The sequence below is a fragment of the Pinus tabuliformis genome, chromosome 4_1 (assembly GCF_031772625.1).
Source record: "Pinus tabuliformis cultivar Carrire ecotype Pingquan chromosome 4_1, CPIR1, whole genome shotgun sequence".
Classification (NCBI taxonomy): domain Eukaryota; kingdom Viridiplantae; phylum Streptophyta; class Pinopsida; order Pinales; family Pinaceae; genus Pinus; species Pinus tabuliformis.
In genome coordinates, this window is record NC_142303.1 from 77,798,393 (window position 1) to 77,812,014 (window position 13,622).

Genomic DNA, 13,622 nt, shown 5'->3' on the forward strand with positions numbered 1-13,622 from the left:
ATGATTTTGATTTCCTTGGTACTTCTGTTGCTATTATCTTAGTTATGTATACTTTTTTATGACAATAGATATGTATGGATCTCATCATGTTTTTACTTGTAAATGAATGAGCAATGTATCGATGACCTAATGGATTAAATGGTAGCTAATGTGTTGATGCATCAATTCTTCTTAGCAATTATTAGCTACCTATGAGGCCCCTATGCTTAGATATATTATTTACACCTGTAGATTACATATTCGTGATATGTTTAATGAAATTCCTTTCATGGCTAGTAGGGATCCAGTCAAGGGCGTGTTTAAATATTTTCATTTTCCTCATTCTTTCCTTATTATCTTTTTGTTCTGAAGGTGTCATTCAATTCTGGGCAGTGACCTGGGCTCTCGGCCTAAGAAAGTGGCTCAAATCCCTGAGACATCGGCACAACTTTGAGAAAAATAGTCCCTGGATACTGGCATGCCTTGTCATGAGATCGTCGAGAGCCTTCTGGACGTTGGAAGGCCTATAGAATGGGAGCATCCAAGGATCAAGTGGTCTAAAATATTAGTGGGACCGAAGGACTCATTGGAAGAAAGGTTGGGATGGTTCCTGAGGGTCCTAGTGTTGATGTTGAAGGTCTGTATGGTGTGTTTCTTTGGTTCTACTTCCTTAATGTGACTTACTAAGGTTGAATCATATCATAGTGGCCTCTCATTGCATGCTTAGCCCGGTTGGCTAGTTACTTGGGTAGATGTGGGAGGAGGGTGTTACATCCAAGCTGTCTATCACATCCATACTGGTCCGCATAGTTATCCTACTATTATCATGTTGACATCTTTATTAAGTAGGTTTCCATCTAGGACAACACATTTTTCATAATGCTAACACTTTGATGGTCAAACCATAAGTCATCTTGTGTTATAACAGTCTATCCTTGCGGAGAATTTGAAGGCAAGCAGTTTCATCATCAAGCAAGCGTGGAGTTGAACGAGCAAAGCTTGGATTTAAGGATTATGATGTGTTTATATGAAATATGCTCATGATTTTCACCTCGTAGCGAATCATGAGAAACATATTTCCTATTTTGATTAGATCATTCAATTGTCAATTGAAAACTAGTTTCTAGACTTGTAATTCTTCAAAGTTGTTATTTTAGAACTATTATAAATTACTTTGAAGCAAAGACAAGGATATAATTATAGTTTTTAATTGTTGTTATCAAAGAACTGTTTTCATGAATACAATTACTCTATTCCTATTATAATTCTATGTCATGGTGATTAATTCGTTGAACTGAGTTTTTTCATTCTTGTGTTCAACAGCGGGCCCCCTGAAGATTTGTAAGCTAGCATAGTCATTTAAATTTCATTTTTTTCTTGGAATTCGTTTCAATTTGGTTGAAATTATCTAGATGATTTATGATTCATAAACGCTCCATTTTTACATTCAATTTACTCATTACTTCATTGACTGTTACATGATTGAGCACTCAAATAAGATAAAAAATAACAAAAACATTTCATTCATTATTTACTTGTTTGAATTCCTTCATACCTCAGTCTCAGATTTATTTCATGCTTGGATTAACTTTCATTAAGACTGCACACACCGGTAATTTGTAAAGATTAGTAATTCCTTGTTTTTTTTCAAGTTGATATTGTTTTATTTTAATTCCACTGCTAGTAGGATAGTGAGCTAACTTATTAAAATCAAGTCCTTTGCTTATTCAATAGAATAGGCTTCCAATTATATAAAAGTAGCTTAGAATTCCGATCTTGCAAAATTGCTTATACTTTTGATTTTGCAAGGTAGCATAGAATTTTAAAATAGCATATACTTTTAATTCTATCCATTAGTATAACATTTCCATTCTGCTCAATTAGAAGAAATTGTTAGTTCGAGTTTGGTAAAATAGTCATTCCAATTCCTAAATTAATGTGCTTTGATTTTAGTTTGGTTGGTGGATCTTACAGAGAGAACATGTGAATGAATTTACAAAGAGTTACTCTTGGGTAGTTCAACTTTACATGTTATCTTTGAATTTCAAATCCCTAATAAAAAATAAACCTCCTAGCATATATAGTGCACACTCACCTCACAATTACACGAACCTTGGTTTGACAATTTAATGAAGTAATTTAACTATCAATTAAATTACCCAACATTTTGTGCGTCGTTGCTGAGGAAGTGTATATAAGACTTTATTTTTGGTTTTGATTTGCATATCATATTAGATGCATTAATTTTCTTGATGCATAGTTAAAATCATATTAAAATAATTTAGGATGCATGTATAGAGAACAAGATTCCACAAGTAGATGTATAAGTAGAGGTAGAGGACGTAGTTCAATACCAACATCACTAACCACCCCCGCTAGACCACGTAGTGCCACATCATCCACCGACACTCGCATTCCATCCATAGCAGGGAGACATAGACTCCCTGAAGTGCATATGTATGAAACTCAACCTAAGGATTCACCAACCTCCTCTACATAAGTTGTAGTTGAAGAACCTACATCCCCTACTGAAGGAGTCATATTTCTCTCTTCAACAGGTGAACAACTCTTAGGAGAGGAGTTAGAAGCACGTAGTGTAAAAGAGGAGGAATTGTTTTTGACATACCATTAGTAGAAGAACCATGGGAAGAAGTAGAAAACCTTATAGTTCAACCTTATATTAGCTCTGAGAAATCTACAATGGCGAGAGAGGGAGAATGAGAAGTACACAATGGAGAGGAAACACGAAGGATTGGTGAAGTAAGAAGTAGAGAAGGTAATAGAGGAGACAAAGGCGGTAGAGGTGGAAGGGGAGATGATTGATATTTCCATGAGGAGGATCCTTTTGGATTCCTCGTCTTAGATACAAACACCTATTGGAGTTGGATTTTCCAATGCTTCATTTCCCTATGAGCTAAGTATGGTGAATTGCAAGATCACATAGGGACTTGTATTTACCCAGTTGTCATAGTTATTCTTATCCAACAATGGGCTTCCTCCATTTTTATATAATGGAGGCTTTCTATGTACATTAATAACAAGTTTGTAAGTAACTAAATACTCGTTCATGGTATTAGAGCGGGTGATTCCTGCCCTCCTTAATTATTTTTTTGAGTTTTTATTTTTTATTTTTATGATTTTGAATGGGACTTACGTAGATCTTAAATGTTTTTTATCTGTTGTGATGGGTTTTTTGTCTTTGGATACACAGATCAGGCTAGTTTGAGGCTACCTATAGGTGTGAGAAGCTCTTAATCATTGATTGTTTTAATAGCCAACACCATTCATAATGTCTGAGGCCACTCTGGTGTTGAATCATTATGGAAAGAGAGTGATTTCATTAGATCTAATTAGATTTAGTTAGATCTGGTGTGGATCTACAACCCAGATCAATGAGGTTGAATGTGAATGGCCGAGAGAGCGAAATGCCCGATCTGAAGCATGATCTATGTTTCGAAGCCAATAGAGTCACTATTGGATGCGTTTTTCTTACGGACAAAAGGGTCGGAGGCATGACTGAAGTAGAGGCCCTTGTATATGGTCCCAACTCAAATTCAGGTAGTTCTAGATGACGCCATGCAAAGAAGAGAGACCAGTGCAACATGAGCATTGCCATTACCTCCTTGCTAATCGCCTACAGTGAATGAGATACAACTTCTTTTTCCTGTTCTTTAAAATGGGTATTGTCCGATATTGATTCTTTCAAATTTTATACAGAAAATTTATTTAGAACACTGTAAAGAAAAAGAGGAGACGAGGAATTGAAGTTGCATACGCATTATGGGCCGAATATCACTAATGTTGGGTGTGAAGAAATTGATAAAGATTGTGGAGATTGTTGTGTTGGAAGCCTCATTCAAGAAATACCTTCTTTCAGCAAATGCCTTCTTTTGGAGTCGTAGCACGTCGTGAAGCTCCAACAAAGGAATCTAGAGTCATGCCATTCAAATGACTGTTGAGGCTGTTGAAATTGTAATTTCAACTGCGTGACACTTGAACCGCGCAGCATTTAATTCGCAAAAACAGCTCTAGAAAACCGCTACCTTATCGGACCACTTTTGCTCAGCAAGTGGTTTCCTTACAAACTCATCCGATGCAATCAATTTTGGACGTGTGTCAACTGTACGTTTTCAAAACCACCCTTCCATCGGGACATAACATTCAGCAAGTAAGGGGCATCCGATATCGTTCCGAACCGTCCGATCGCAAGGGAGGTTGTCCGTAGTCGATTAACCCAAGCTGCGTACAGGCCTGCATCAAATAAATATTACGTGGAGTAAACGTTTTGTTTGACCAGCATTTCAGAAAATATTTAATGAAGGTTAATGCTAGTCGTAGATGTTAGGTATAAGTTTTTATTTCTTACGGAGGTATGGGTAAGAAAATGTATGTAAATTTTTTTTGGTCGCATATGTATTGTATGTATTATGTTTTTTCATGTTATGAGTTGACTTGTGTGAAAAAATGGTGAAACGCAGCAGCGTAGGAAAAGTCCAAGTTTTGGTATAGTATGTGAGGATCGCACAGCAGTGCGTAGAAGAACTAGGGGAGATTTTTTTTTTTGAAGAGGTTGACTTTGTATGTGTGGATCGCACAACAGTGCGAAGACGAAGGAAAGATTAGAATAAAGCATGTAATATTTTGTGTGCTGATGTTTTTTTTTGTAATGAGCAGGCACATAATGTTTTTTTTTGGAGCAGCATATGTAAAAATTGTTTTTACAGCACTATATGCAAAAGGTTTTTACAGCAGAAAATGTAAACAAAATTTACACACAGCTGTGTAAATTTTTTTTTAAAAGGAGACAGAGTAATTTTGTTAAAATGTTTTTGGTGAATCCCTCTGAGTGAAAGAGGACGAATCTTGTATCAGGAATTTTGTTTTAATGAATACAAAGATATTGTGGGTGTATGTAATGCTCTGCTCAGAAATTTTTTAAGCTTCCTTATGTTAAAATCCTGGAGAAAAACTGAGCATTGTCTCTGTGTTCGGTTTATTTTGTTTTTGGGATTTTAACAGAAAAATCCCCAACAATGGTATCAAAGCTGGTTTAGGCTCTTTAAAGGTGTTAAAGACGTTGAAGGGAGGAGTTTTTTGTTGCAGCAGTAAATCTTCTCCATCAAAGTGAAATCTCAGGCAAAAGGATTCAGGTATTTCTCAAAAAAAAAATTGTGTAGCTGTTGAAGACAATCAGTTTTTTTTAAATACATAGTCCAATATTTGAAGCATAGCTGAGAATGCAAGGAATGGCCAGCACAATCACTAGCATGGGTATGTTTAACACCCAACTCCCACAGTTTAATGGGAAAAACTATGACTATTGGGCAATAACCATGAGAGCCCTGTTTGTCTCTCAAGATTTATGGGAATTAGTTGAAGATGGCTTTGAAGAACCAACAGATGAAAATGAGTTTAATAGGTTAACTCAGGCAGGGAGAGATCTATTGAAGAGCAATAGGAAGAAGGATTCAAAAGCCCTTGTATTTTTGTATCAAGTAGTGGACCAGAGTGTGTTTCCAAGGATAGCAGCAGCTAAGACATCCAAAGAAGCATGGCAAACCCTCAAGACAGCCTATCAAGGCATGGAGAAAGTGAAGACAACAAAACTACAATTGCTGAGGAAAGATTTTGAGAATCTGTGCATGAAGGAGTCAAACAATATTGACTCATTCTTCACACATGTAATTGGTCTAGTCACACAGATAAGGACTCATGGAGAGACTCTTGAAGAAAGGAGGATTGTGGAGAAAATATTGAGAGTCCTACCCTCAAGGTTCCATGTGATTGTCACCACCATAGAAGAGACAAAGGATCTCTCAAACTTTTCAGTTGATGAACTTCATGCATCACTGATAACACATGAGAAGAGGTTGAGTAGAAATGAAAATTCATCTCTAGAGCAAGCCTTCAAGACCCAGATGTCCTTTGGAAGAGGAAGAGGTCAAGGCAGAGGAAGCAAGAGAGGAAGAGGCAGAAGCCAAAACAGAGGTGGAAGGAACAGTCTAGCAAATGCTCAAGGAAGAGGCCCAGCAATCCAAATCAGAACCAAGGCCAAGGCAGTAGTCAACAAAGTGGACAACATCATGCTCAAAGACAAAGGTATGAAAAATCCAATGTCCAATGTTATTATTGTAAAAAATATGGGCATTATGCCAATGAATGCAAAAAGAAGCAACATGATATGAACAATAGATCTTGTGCAAATATCACTAGAGAAAATATCAGCTAAGATAATGTATTGTTAGCTTGTAACATGGTTGAAACAAATAGTGATGATATATGGTTTCTAGATTCCGGTTGTAGTAACCATATGACAGGAAACATAGCCTTGTTTTCCAAGTTAGATCAGAGTGTGAAGTCACAAGTCACACTAGGAACTGATAGCAAAATTTATGTTATGGGAAAAGGAGAAGTAAAAATATTTACGAAGAAAGGAGAAAGGAAAACCATAGCAGATGTCTATTATGTTCCTGGAATGAGATGTAACCTCTTGAGATTGGACAACTTGTTCAAAAGGGTTACAATGTCTTCTTTGTGAATGATGTATGCACCATCATGGATGGAGCACCCAACAAAAGATGTATTGCTGAAGTGAAGATGACGAGGAACATGATGTTCCCTCTCAGAATAAGGGCAGATTTGAAAAACAAAGAAGTAATTGCAGCAGTTACCCAAAGGCTTTCCAAAGTGTGCCAAAGGATGAAAATTGGTTGTGGCATTTTGAGATTTGGACATCTCAACTTTGGAGGTCTTAACTTGTTGAGTAGAAAGGGAATGGTAAGAGGATTACCATTGATATAGAAACCGGACAGCCTTTGTGAAGGTTGTATCTTGGGGAAACAACATAGAGAAAGTTTTCCATCAGGGAAAAGCATAAGGGCAAAAGCACCCTTAGAGATTGTCCACTCAAACTTATGTGGACCAATGCAAACTCCATCACTAGTAGGCAGCCAATATTTTCTAACATTCATTGATGATTTCACCAGAAAGACTTGGGCTTATTTTCTAAAGAACAAAAGTGAAGTGTTCGAAAAATTTCGAAATTTCAAAGCACTTGTGGAAAATCAAAGTGGGCTGCGCATCAAAGTTCTGAGAACTGACAGAGGAGGTGAGTATATCTCCAAAGACTTTCTACGGTTTTGTAGAGAAAATGAAATACACAAGCAATTTACAGCTAGGTACACCCCGCAACAAAATGGAGTAGCTGAAAGGAAGAATAGGACCATCATGGATATGGCGAGGAGTATGCTAAAGGCAAAGCATTTTCCAAATGATTATTGGGCTGAAGCTGTACATTGTGCAGTATATATTTTGAATAGGTGACCTACAAAAGCAGTCATGAATAAAGTGCCGAAAGAAGCATGGAGTGGGAGAAAGCAAGGAGTCACCCACATGAAAGTTTTTGGTTGTGTGGCTTATGCACACATTCCAGATCAGCTATGGAGGAAGTTGGACAGCAAAGGGGAGAAATGTATTTTCATTGGATACAGTGAGGAATCCAAGGCTTACAGGTTGTATATCCCATCTACCAAGAAGATTTTTGTGAGTAGAGATGTTCAATTCATTGAGGAGGAAGCTTGGGATGGAAGCATAGAGAAAACAGTTAATGTTAAAAACTGTTTGTCTCATGATGAAGATGATGAGGAGTTGGCTGAAATACATCCCCAAACATCAGCGCCAACACAAGGACAACAAGGAACACCCTTGAGGATAAATGAAAGTGCTTCTCCAAGCACACCACAAGGAGGAAATTCAAGTGATTCTTCAAGCACTTGCACACCAAATGAAAGAGGTAAGAAATTCAGAAATTTAAGTGACATTTATGATGAAGGTATGAATTCTTTGTTTGCCTTATATTGTCATGTTGATGACCCTATTCATTTCGAAGATGCAATTAAAGATAAGAAATGGATAGAAGCTATGGATGAAGAGATGAATGCCATAGAAAGAAACAAGACATGGGATTTGGTTGAGCTACCAAAAGGTAAAGAAGTCATTGGAGTCAAATGGGTCTACAAGACCAAGAGTAATGTTGAAGGCAAGATAGAAAGGCACAAGGCAAGGCTGGTTGTCAAGGGATACAAGCAGCAGTATGGGAGAGACTATGAGGAAACTTTCGCACCGGTTGCAAGAATGGAAACCGTGAGAGCAGTGTTGTCCATAGCAGCACAAAACAAGTGGAAAGTTTACCAAATGGACGTGAAGTCAGCATTCCTAAATGGAGTGTTAATGGAAGAGGTTTATATTGAGCAACCTCTAGGCTATGAGAAGAAAGGTGAAGAACACAAAGTGTGCAGATTGAAGAAAGCTCTTTATGGGCTGAAGCAAGCGCCAAGAGCATGGTAAAGTAGGATAGATTCCTATCTACCAGAAAAAGAATTTGAAAAGTGTGAGGGAGAACCCACCCTCTACATCAAAGAAAAACATGGTAAAATTTTAATTGTTGTGTTGTATGTTGATGATGTTACTTTCACAGGCAATGATGTTTATCTCATTGAGAATTTCAAATCAGTGATGAAGGAAGAATTTGAAATGACTGACATGGGCTTGTTAAGATACTTCTTAGGAATAGAAGTAGATCAAAATGAAAATGGAATTTTCATCTCACAAGCTAAATATGTAAATGAAGTGTTGGGCAGATTTAATATGCAAGAGTGCAAGGCAGCAATCACTCCCACAGTAATGGGATTAAAACTCAGCAAAGAGGATAGCAGCAAGGATTTTGATCCTAGCTTGTACAAGAGCATAGTTGGCAGCCTTATGTATTTAACTACAACTAGGCCTGATATAATGTTTTCTGTTAGTTTAATTTCCAGATTCATGGAGAGGCCAAAGGAAGCACATTGGCAGGCAGCAAAAAGAATTTTGAGGTATGTTAAAGGTACAAAAATGTTTGGCATTTCATATACTGTCTCAGAACATTTAGATTTAATTGGATACACTGATAGTGATTGGGTTGGAAGTGTAGATGATCGGAAAAGCACTTTCGGTTATGTTTTTCACATGGGTTCAGGAGCCATTTCATGGGCTTCTAAGAAACAACCTATTGTGGCGTTGTCTACAGCAGAGGCTGAATATGTGGTAGCTACAGCAGCAGCATGTCAAGTAGTTTGGATGAGGAGGATGTTAAGGAGCTTAGGCCAAGAGCAGGCAAAATCAACAGTGATTTTTTGTGACAATAGCTCAGCTATTGCTTTATCAAAGAATTCAGTGTTTCATAAGAGAACGAAACACATTGACACAAGGTTTCATTACATCAGGGAATTGGTAAGCAATGGAGAAATTGTCTTACAACATTGCAGGACTCAGGAACAGGTTGCAGACATTTTGACAAAGCCATTGGATCAGAAAAGCTTTGAATTTTTGAGGAAGTGTTTGGGTATGACTGAATACCCAGCAGTTGAAATTAAAGGGGAGTGTTGAAATTGTAATTTCAACTGCGCGACAGTTGAACCGCGCAGCATTTAATTCGCCAAAACAACTCCAGAAAACTGCTACCTTATTAGACCACTTTTGCTCAACAAGTGGTTTCCATACAAACTCATCCAATGCAATCAATTTTTGACGCGTGTCAACTGTACGTTTTCAAAACCACCCTTCCATTGGGACATAACATTCAGCAAGTAAGGGGCATCCGATATCGTTTCGAACCATCCGATCGCAAGGGAGGTTGTCCGCAGTCGATTAACCCAAGTTGCGTACAGGCCTGCATCAAATAAATATTACGTGGAGTAAACGTTTTGTTTGACCAGCATTTCAGAAAATATTTAATGAAGGTTAATGCTAGTCGTAGATGTTAGGTATAAGTTTTAATTTTAATGTTTTTATTTCTTACGGAGGTATGGGTAAGAAAAAGTATGTAAATTTTTTTTGGTCGCATATGTATTGTATGTATTATGTTTTTTCATGTTATGAGTTGACTTGTGTGAAAAAACGGTGAAACGCAACAGCGTAGGAAAAGTCCAAGTTTTGGTATAGTATGTGAGGATCGCACAGTAGTGCGTAGAAGAAGCAGGGGAGATTTTTTTTTGAAGAGGTTGACTTTGTATGTGTGGATCGCACAGCAGTGCGAAGACGAAGGAAAGATTAGAACAGAGCATGTAATATTTTGTGTGCTGAAGTTTTTTTTTGTAATGAGCAGGCACATAATGTTTTTTTTGGAGCAGCATATGTAAAAATTGTTTTTACAACATTATATGCAAAAGGTTTTTACAGCAGTAAATGTAAACAAAATTTACACACAGCTATGTAATTTTTTTTTTAAAAGGAGACATAGTAATTTTGTTAAAATGTTTTTGGTGAATCCCTCTGAGTGAAAGAGGATGAATCTTGTATCAGGAATTTTGTTTTAATTAATACAAAGATATTGTGGGTGTATGTAATGCTCTGCTTAGAAATTTTTTAAGCCTCCCCGTGTTAAATATCCCGGAGAAAAACAGAGCATTGTCTCTGTGTTCAGTTTATTTTGTTTTTGGGATTTTAACAGAAAAATCCCCAACAGAGGCTGTTACAAAGACGAAATCTGAACCATGTAATTCCTCCAATTTTTCTTACAAAACAATTAAGAAGATAACTCTTACCTGTTCCTACACAACCTGTAATAAAGACAGATTCCCCTATTGAAATGACGTTTAGAACTCTCATATTCTCATTGAATAACGTAATGTTTTCCTCTGAATGGGCCTCCCACATTCTCACGACTTTATTCCATTCTACTCGTTGTTTTCTGTAATTGGTTATCTCATAAAACCATCCATATTTTGAGCCGATTTTGACCTTTGATTCACTTTGTTTTCCCTATGATTATTTTTCCATACTCTAATTGGCTAGTGACTTTGTTTTTCGCAGTTCCATCCTCCCGCTGAGTTTCTAGGTTAGGGGATTTTGGGAGTCAGATTTATGATGGAAACCACTGAATCTTTTAGTCACAGTGCTCAATTTTTTTCCTTCAATTCTCATTGCAGATTTGGCATTTCACTAAATCCAAATCACATCACCCTTGATGCAAATATTTTAGCTATAACTGTAGCGGAGTACCCATCTATAATGTCAAAGAAAACCTTGCAAGATCATATGCCCAAGAGAAGTAGCATCCCCTCTCTTTGCCTGCAGATTTGTTGAGCTTCATGGTGTCAGATCTGAAGTCATTTACCAATGGAAAGATAACATCCACAACCGGTCAGGTTTTTGATCCGATGCTTGATCCCTTCAACAAATAAGGTGCAATTCGTTGGAAAATTGAGGTTCTGCATTCTTTTTAGTTGCACCTATTTTAATTTGACCATGATTTTTTATTAAAGAAAAGAGAAAAGGGGATTTTAATACTCTTTCTTTTTTCATAAAGGAGAAAGGACCTTAATTAAGGTTTTTTCTGTTCGAAAAACGGGGAGAAAACTTATTCATAAAAGGAAAAAGGAACTTCATAATAGTATTTTTTGGATTTAAAAAAGGAGAAAAGTATCAAGGCATTCAAAGATGATGCGCATTGAAGAATATCTATATGTTCATTCGTTGATGCTTTGATGCTAGGCGGTTATGAAATCTTTATGGCTGGTCATGCAAACATAGTTGTAATGATCTTATTTGTGTGGTGATTGGAAGCTTCAAATTATTTTTGTCATTATTAGTCCTCTTTTATAACAGTTTTTTCTTCTGTGGCTAGTGGATATAAACTTGCCAACTTGTTTTTTACAAGATGGGTAAAAGATTGCAGGAATTTCGTGAGAAGAATACAACATATGAACTTCGTAAAGAGGTTATGCAATTGAAATCAGTGGTAGCCCTTTTGCAAGAAGAAAATGAAACACTTAAAAATAAGTTGCAAACTTCAGTAGTTGAAAAAATCTAGAAGGTTGACCATTTGGAATGAACCATGGGAAAATATCTCCAAATTCTTGTAGATGAATTTCAAGAGAAGATGGACCTTCTTGATGACTTGCAGGAGGGAGTTGAGTCTTCTTCTAACTCAGATTTGAAGAAGCAACTAAAGAACAAAATAAACAACATGATATGGAGATTGATTATTTAAAAGAAACAATGATGGAGGAATATCATTTTTTGAAGCAAGATCATGATGCATTGCCACAAAAGCTAATTGAGAAGGATGAGATTATTCAAAAGCTACAAGAGTCTGAGAAGGAACTTGAATTGGAATTTAGTCATATTCAACAATTAGAGATGGAGACGGTTAATTTTAAGGTGCCAAGCTCTTCTTCTTCCACACTTGACGATGCTGATTTTCAAAAGGTTGATGCAGATGATCATGAATCATCACATGCTATTGCCACACCCAGTTTTAAAAAGAATTCTACTCGTATTGGATCAAGATTTTTGAGTAAAATGGAATATACTGGTGGAGGAATTGGGAAGAATGGACACGGAATAGTTTCTCCTATTAACCGTGTAGTGCAGACATCAAGAGTAGTTCTTGGATACGATCTTGCTACTACCTCATCACCTACATCCAACTGTGAAGTGCTTCCAAATGAAAATGTTGTGAAACCTAACTTTGAGTCTGCAAAAACAAAGACGGAGGCATATCCACATCATCATCAAAGGAAATAATCCAGGCCCTAGCATTCTTGGTCAATTACTAGTCCCACATTTAGATCATTACAAAAGAGAGATGAAAGAATGAATCGTGGACTAGTGCCAACCATTAAGATCATTTGTGGATGGATTGATGGATGGTCATGGAATCATCTGAACCAATTCTTGAAGACTTCATATCGTCATGTTGCATCAGTTATTCATTGTTGATTTCCACTTTTCGCCTAGTTGTGCTTCAAGGGGGAATTTGTTGTAATGAAGACGATTGATTCTTGCTCCTTTCACAGTTGTGTTTTAGTGGGGGCAGTTAGATGGTGACAAATGTTGTCATTTCTTTATTGATGTTTGTCATTGTGTGATGGTGAGAGTGTTCAAAAAACTCCAGGAGTGTTGTTGTACAACATCTGAGATGAGTTTGTCATAGTTGACAAGCCTCATTATTTGTTTGTTGGTTGATGGTGTTGCTTCTATTTGAAGCCCTTGTCCTCGTTCTTTAACAACGCCTATTTTTTCTGAGGCTTCAATTCATTGCCTTAGATTCTATCACAACATTCTCTTAGATTCATTGATCTTACTATTATATTTTCTTCATTTTTTACAAATGTAGGTTTTGAAGTATCTAGGCTCTTACATTGAGCTTCAGGTGTCAAGCTTGAATTTCAGGTTCTAGAGTTTGAAAGATTTTATCAACAATAGTTGCAATATTTAAAAAATTATAACAAAATTTATTTGCAATTTAAAAAAGTTGATTTTTTTTTTAATTAAAATTGATATAATTTACCCATATACAAAAATATACAAACAATTAATATTGATAAAAAACTAAAATTAACATTAGTTATAAAAATCCCCTGATCGGGGTGTGAGTCGGAGGGCGACCCCATCAAGGAAGTGTTAATGTCAAGTATGTCAAGGTACACCACCACCACCCCCTACACGCTGGAGGCCATGGGTGTGGTGGTTCTTTGCATGCATAAGGATATCATCACAGTGGAAGGAGGCAACATTATTTTGTCAAGTTTTCAGTCCGGTGGCAAGTGGTTTGAGAGGGTTGTAGGTCATCTCTGTGCCCAAATGATTGTAGTGTAGTGACT